The following is a 7972-nucleotide window of genomic DNA, read 5'->3' on the forward strand; positions in this document are numbered from 1 at the left end:
TCATTGCTCCCAGTTACAGAATCATAGAAATGTTTCATCAGGAAAGGTGGGAAGTCATGTCTCACAAACTTGATTGAGATTTGTGAAGAAGTCTCAAAGAGGATTGATGAGGGTAGAGCGGTAGATGTGATCTATATGGACTTCAGTAAGGTGATCAACAAGGTTCTTCATGGTAGACTGGTGATTTCGCTGCTCGTTGGATGCTGCCTGAACTGCTGTGCTCTTCCAGCACCACTGATCCAGAATCTGGTTAGCAAGGTTAGATCACATGGAATACAAGGAGAGTTAGCCATTTGGATACAGAACTGGCTCAAAGATAGAAGATAGAGGGTGGTGATGGAGGTTGCCTTTCAGACTGGAGGTCTGTGATTAGTGGTGTGCCACAAGCAGTTGTGCTGGGTCCACTACTTTTTGTCATTTATATAAATGATTTGGATGTGAACATAGGGGGGTATAGATAATAAGTTTGCAGATGATACCAAAATTGGAGATGTAGTAGACAATGAAGAAAGTTACCTCAGATTACAATGGGATCTTGATTACATGGGCCAACGAGCCGAGGAGTGGCAGATGGAGTTTAATTTAGATAAATGTGAGATGCTGCACTTTGGAAAGGCAAATATGTAATGGTAAGGTCCTGGGGTGTGTTGCTGAACAAAGAGAGCTTGGCGTTTAGGTTCATAGTCCCTCGAAAGTGGAGATAGTGAAGAAGGCATTTGTCATGCTTTCCTTTATTGGTCCGAGCAGTGAGTATAATAGTTGGGAGGTCATGCTGCAGCTGTACATGAGATTGGTTAGGCCACTTTTGGAATATTGTGTGCTAGTCTATCACAAGGTTGTTGTGAAACTTGAAAGGGTTCAGAAAAGATTTACAAGGATGTTGCCAGGGTTTGAACTGTAGGGCGAAACTGAATAGGCTTGGGCTGTTTTCCCTGCAGCATGGAGGCTGAGGGGTGACATTACAGAGGTTTATAAAATCATGAGGGGCATGGATAGGATAAGCAGACAAGGTCTTTTCCCTGGGATGGGTGAGTCCAGAGCTAGAGTGCATAGGTTTAGGGTGAGAAGGGAAAAATTTAAAAGGGACCCTAGAGCCAACTTTTTCACGTAGAAGGTGGTGTGTGTATGAAACCAGCTGCCAGAGGAAGTGGGTGGAGGCTGGTGCAATTACAACATTTATAAGACATCTGGATGGGTATATGAATAAGAAAAGTTTAGAGGGATATGTGCCACGTGCTGGCAAATGGGACTAGATTAGTTAGGATATCTGGTTGGCGTGGACGAGTTGAATTGAAGGATCTGTTTCCAGGCTGTACAAACCTTTTACTCTATGCTGGATATCACAGCATGTCAGGCAGCATCCATAGAGAAAGAGCAAGCTAATGTTTAGAGTACAGATGAATCTTCATCAGAGCTGATGTTGAAGTGTGGAGGGGCCAGCATTTATGCTATTATCTCAGGGGCGTAGGAGGTAGAATGCTGGGGGAGAAAAGATGTTGATAGTTCAGTTTAAGTGATCATAATGTGGGAATGACAGAGCAATGGTGTGTCTAACTGCCAGACTTGAAAGAACAGACAGTCGCACTGGGATGGGGGCGGGGGGGGGGGGGGGGGGGCGGGGGGGGCGGGGGGGGGGGGGGGGGGCGGGGGGGGGGGGGGGGGGGGTGAAAGGGAGAGAGGACATGGTAACAGAGAATGTAACAAGTAAAAGGTAAAAGAAAGGAAGGTAATTAGTTCTTCCCCAAGAAGCTTAGATCATTGAGTACAGGATTTGGGACATAATGTTGAGGTTCTGCAGGATGTTGGTACATTTTTGAAGTACTGAGGACCATTGTGGACGTTCTGATATAGGAAGGATATTATTAAATTGAACAAAGTTCAGAAAAGATTTACCAGGAGTATTTGATTTATAAGGATAGGCTGGGACTTTTTTCACTGGAGCATTCTTGCAAGATTTGGGTCCAGGAGACTGATCCAGCTTTCTTGCAGGAATTTGTAATCTCTGCATTGAGATCTCTTTTAATCTGGGTATGTTTGGTTGTTCTTGTCTATACACACAAGTGGAAGGACAAGCAATGTTTTACCTAAATCATTGAATTGGCAAAAAGATTTGGACCTCTAAGCTTTAAAGAATTGTAGATCTAAGGGTGATTAGATTGAATTTTAAAAGGTGATGAAGCGAATCAATATTGTTTGAAGTGACAACTTATTTCTAATTAAATAAGTTCAGGAGATGAAGAGGTGACAATTTTAAGTGGTAATAAGTGAGTTGTTTTAGTTTTGATGTCAGAGATTGGTTCCTTTTGCAGAGATTAATGAAGCACTGGAACAGGCTGCTCTCTCATATGACACTGATTCGCTAGGAGAAAGTAGAACGGCGGATGCTGGATAGTTAGAGTTGAAAAGTGTTTCACTTATGCCCAAAACATCGACTCTCCTGCTCCTATGATGCTGCCTGACCTACTGTTCTTTTCCAGCTCCACACTTTTCAACTCTCACCTATTGGCTTTGAGTGAGAAATGAGTCTCTTTCTGATTGGTGTGGAAAGCACATTGTAACAGAGGCCAGAACAATCTCCTGGACTAGTTACCATCAATTCAATAGGTCAAAGAAGAATACACTGGATAGTGTCAGCCATGGTTTAGTTATAGAGTTGTAGAGATATACAGCACAGAAACAGACGCTTTGGTGCAACTTGTTCATATTGACCAGATATCCTAAATTAATCTAGTCCCATTTGCCAGCATTTGGCCTACATCCCTTTAAGCCCTTCCTATTCGTATACCCATCCAGATGCCTTTTAAATGTTGTAATTGTACCAGCCTCCACCACTTTTCTCTGGCAGCTCATTCTGTAGATACACCACCCTCTGTGTGAAAAAGTGGCACCTTCGGTCCCTTTTATATCTTTCCCCTCTTAGCCTAAACCTATGTCCTCTAGTTCTGGGCTCCCCTAACCCAGGAAAAGACCTTGCCTAATTACCCTATCCATGCCCCTCATGATTTTATAAACCTCAATAAGGTCACCCCTCAGCATCCGAAGCTCCAGGGAAAACAGCCCCATCTTATCTCAGCTTCTCCCTATAGCTCAACCCCTCTAACCTTGGCAACATTCTTGTAAATCTTTTATGAACCCTTCCAAGTTTCACAACATCATTTCTGTAGGGGGGATGATCAGAATTGCATGTAGTATTCCTAAAATGGCCTAAGCAATGTTCTATATAGCCACAATATAACCTCCCAACTCCTATACTGATTACTCTGACCAATAAAGGAAAGGATACCAAACATCATCTTCACTATCCTATCTACCTGTGACTCCACTTTCAAGGAGCTATGAACCTGCACTCCAAGGTCTCTTTGTTCAGCAGTGCTCCCCACGACCTTACCATTACGTGTATGGGCCCTGCCCTGATTTGCCTTTCCAAATGCAGCACCTCACATTTATCCAAATTAAACTCCACCTGCCATTCCTTGGTCTGTTGGCCCATCTGATCAAGATACCGTTGTACTCTGAGGTAACCTTCTTCACTGTTCACAACATCTCCAATTTTGGTGTCATCTGTAAACTTACTAACTATACCTCCTAGGCTCACATTCCAAATCATTTATATAAGTGATGAAAAGCAATGGACCCAGCACCGATCCTTGTGGCACACCACTGGTCACAGGCCTCCAGTCTGAAAAACAACCCTCCACCACCACCCTCTGTCTTCTACCTTTGAGCCAGTTCTGTGTCCAAATGGCTAACTTTCCCAGTATTCCATGAGGCCGAACCTTGCTAACCAGTCTACCATGAGGAACCTTGTTGATCACCTTACTGAAGTCCATATAGATCACATTTACTGCTCCACCCTCATCAATCCTCTTCATTACTTCTGCAAAATGCTCACAAATTTAGTGAGACATAATTTCCCACGCAAAAAGCCATGCTGAGTATCCCTAACCTGTCCTTGCCTTTCCAAATACATGTAAATTCTGTCTCTGAGGATTCCCTCCCAACAATTTGCCCACCACCGACGTTAGGCTCACTGGTCTATAATTCCCTGGCTTTTCCTTATCACTTTTCTTAAATAGTGGCAACACGTTAGCCAACCTTCAGTATTCTGGCACCTCACCTGTGACTATTGATGCTATTGATGATTTTAAGTGCGAGCAGCAGCGGAGGTAGGACGAACTCTGAAGACTGCAGATAAGGTGAGGCAGTTTTTATTAAATTACTTACCGGTAGCGGGTAGTGGTGTTTTTCTCTTTCACAGAAGGAGCAGGAGCAGTGGAGGAAGTGACGGGGACTAGAGGGGTAGCCGAGAAGGTAAGCAGTGAGTATAAATACTGACCCTTCGACGCCAACGGCCATTTTACAAACTCTGGTTTGTTAAGGTAAGGGTTTTCTATTTCTTTATCGGTGAATGGTTAAAAATTTACTTTTTATGGTTTATTTATTAATTGGTTTTTACAAAACGACTATAGCAGAGAGGTATCAGAAAGTATTTTAACTCAAACCTATACAAAGTAATAAAGTAATTAACTAAGCAGAGATGGCTGGGCAGGTGATGTGCTGTAGCTGTAAGATGTGGGAGTTGGCTGATCACATTGTGAATGGCAGTGACCACATCTGCAGCAAGTGTTGGTTGCTGGAAGAACTCCGGCTCAGAGTTGATGATCTGGAATCTGAGCTTCAAACACTGCGGCACATCCGGGAGGGGGAGAGTTACCTGGACGCTTTGTTTCAGGAGGCAGTCACACCTGGGAGTTTAAGTAATTCACATTCAATTAGTGATCAAGGATATCAGAGTGTGACTGTAAGTGAGGCAGGCAGGGGGAACTTGAGTTCAGGAGTGCAGGAGCCTCAGCCCTTGCCCTTGTCAAACAGGTATGAGATTCTTGCTCCCTATACGGATGAGGAAAAGGGCTCTGGACAAGATGAGCCAGCTGACCACGGCACCATGGTGCAGAAGGCCATTCAAGAGGGGGGAGCAAAAAGACAAGTAGTTGTTATAGGGGATTCTATAATTAGGGGGACAGATAGTATCCTATGCAAGCCGGATCGGGAGTCTCGCATGGTGTGTTGCCTGCCCGGTGCCAGGATGCGGGACATGTCCGACCGGCTTGAAAGGATATTGGAGCGGGAGGGGGAGGGGGAGGATCCAGTTGTTGTGGTCCACGTTGGGACTAACAACATAGGCAAAGCTAGGGTGGAGGACCTGTTTGGGGATTATCAAGCACTAGGAAGGAAATTGAAGTACAGGTCCTCAAGGGTCATAACCTCCGGATTACTGCCTGAGCCACATGCCAATTGGCATAGGGATAAGAAAATTAAGGAAGTAAACACATGGCTAAGAGATTGGTGTGGGAAAGAGGGATTCCATTTCATGGGGCATTGGCATCAGTTTTGGAACCAGGGGAATCTGTACCGTTGGGACGGTCTCCACCTGAACCGATCTGGTACCAATGTTCTAGCGAAGAGGATAAATAGGGTGATCAGTAGGACTTTAAACTTCTGAGTTGGGGGGAAGGGAAAGTGAAAGCGACAGGGAGTATGGAGTTAAATGGAAAGATAAGGAAGAAGATAGCATGTATGTGGGTGGATTTAACCTTGAGGCAGATTAGGAATGCAACAAAAAGGAAGGATAACTTAGGACATCTTATGACTTCCAATATCTCCAATGATAAGAATGTTAGCATTAAGGCACTTTACCTGAATGCTCGTAGCATTCGTAACAAAGTAGATGAACTAACGGCACAGATCATTGTGAATGATTATGATGTGGTAGGCATCACAGAGACATGGTTGCAGGGGGGTCAGGACTGGCAGTTAAACATCCAAGGATTTACAACTTATCAAAAAGACCGGGAGGTGGGCAGAGGGGGCGGGGTGGCCTTGTTAGTTAAGAACAAAATTAAATCTATGGCACTGAATGACATAGGGTCGGATGATGTGGAGTCTGTGTGGGTGGAATTGAGGAACCACAAAGGCAAAAAAACCATAATGGTTTTTTAGTAAAGACTTCCTGACAGTGGTCAGGACCAGAGGCGCAACATGTACCAGGAAATAGAAAAGGCATGTCAGAAAGGCAAGGTCACGGTGATCATGAGGGACCTCAATATGCAGGTGGACTGGGTAAATAATGTTGCCAGTGGATCCAAAGAAAGGGAATTCTTGGAATGCTTACAGGATGGCTTTTTGGAACAGCTTGTCATGGACCCCACAAGGGAGCAGGCTATTTTGGACCCTAGTGCTATGTAATGAACCACACTTTATAAAAGCTCTTAAAGTAAAGTTGTGACACGGTATGTGTGTGTGTGTGGGGGGGTGACACTGTGTGTGTGGGGGGGTAAAACACTGTGTGTGTGGGGGTGAAACACTATGATCTCTTACGAAGCAGCGATCATAATATGGTAGAGTTCAGTCTGCAGTTGAAAGAGAGAAGGCAAAATTGGAAGAAATGGTGTTACCAGTTAAACAAAGGTAATTATGAGGGCATGAGAGAGGAACTGACGAAAATCGACTGGAAGCAGAGTCTAGCAGGGAAGACAGTAGAGCAAAAATGGCAGGAGTTTGTGGGTATAATTGAGGACACAGTACAGAGGTTCATCCCCAAGAAAAGAAAGATTATCCGGGGAGGGATTAGACAGCCATGGCTGACAAAGGAAGTCAGGAAATGTATCAAAGAAAAAGAGAGATCCTATAAAGTGGCCAAGAGCACTGGGAAATCAGAAGATTGGGAAAGCTACAAAAACAAAAAGAGGATAACAAAGAGAGAAATAAGGAAGGAGAGGATCAAATATGAATGTAGGCTAGCCAGTAATATTAGAATTGATAGTAAAAGTTTCTTTCAATACATAAGAAACAAACGACAGACAAAAGTAGACATTGGGCCACTTCAAACTGATGCTGGAAGCCCAGTGATGGGGGTTAAGGAAATAGCTGGAGAACTTAATAAGTACTTTGCGTGGGTCTTCACAGGGGAAGACATGAGTTATAGCCCAACAATTAAAGGGAGTTGAGTAGTTACCATTACAAAAGAGATAGTGCTAGAAAAGCTAAAAAGGTTTTAAAATTGACAAATCTCCTGGCCCTGATGGGCTACATCCTAGAGTTCTGAGGGAGGTGGCTAAGGAAATAGCGGAGGCATTGGTTGAGATCTTTCCAAAGTCACTGGAGTCAGAGAAAGTCCCGGATAATTGGAAGACCGCTGTTGTAACCCCATTGTTCAAGAAAGGATCAAGAAAAAGATGGAAAATTATAGGCCAATTAGCCTAACCTCGGTTGTTGGTAAAATTCTAGAATCCATCGTTAAGGATGAGGTTTCTAAATTCTTGGAAGAGCAGGGACGGATTAGAACAAGTCAACATGGATTTAGTAAGGGGAGGTCGTGCCTGACAAACCTGTTAGAATTCTTTGAAGAGGTGACAAGTAGGTTAGACCAGGGAAACCCAGTGGATGTGGTCTATATAGACTTCCAAAAGGCCTTTGATAAGGTGCCACATGGGAGGCTGCTGAGTAAGATGAGGGCCCATGGTGTTCGAGGTGAGCTACTGGCATGGATTGAGGATTGGCTGTATGACAGAAGGCAGAGAGTTGGGATAAGAGGTTCTTTTTCGGAATGGCAGCTGGTGACAAGCGGTGTCCCACAGGGTTCAGTGTTGGGTCGCAGCTGTTCACGTTATATATTAATGATCTGGATGAAGGGACTGGGGGCATTCTAGCGAAGTTTGCTGATGATACGAAGGTAGGTGGACAGGCAGGTAGTACTGAGGAAGTGGGGAGGCTGCAGAAGGATCTAGACAGTTTGGGAGAGTGGTCCAGGAAATGGCTGATGAAGTTCAGTGTGAGCAAATGCGAGGTCTTGCACTTTGGAAAAAAGAATACAAGCATGGACTACTTTCTAAACGGTGAGAAAATTCATAAAGCCAAAGTACAAAGGGATCTGGGAGTGCTAGTCGAGGATTCTCTAAAGGTAAACACGCAG

This window comes from Chiloscyllium plagiosum, unplaced genomic scaffold (assembly GCF_037043375.1).
Source record: "Chiloscyllium plagiosum isolate Xiang-an unplaced genomic scaffold, Cpla_swu_hap1 HiC_scaffold_4, whole genome shotgun sequence".
Classification (NCBI taxonomy): domain Eukaryota; kingdom Metazoa; phylum Chordata; class Chondrichthyes; order Orectolobiformes; family Hemiscylliidae; genus Chiloscyllium; species Chiloscyllium plagiosum.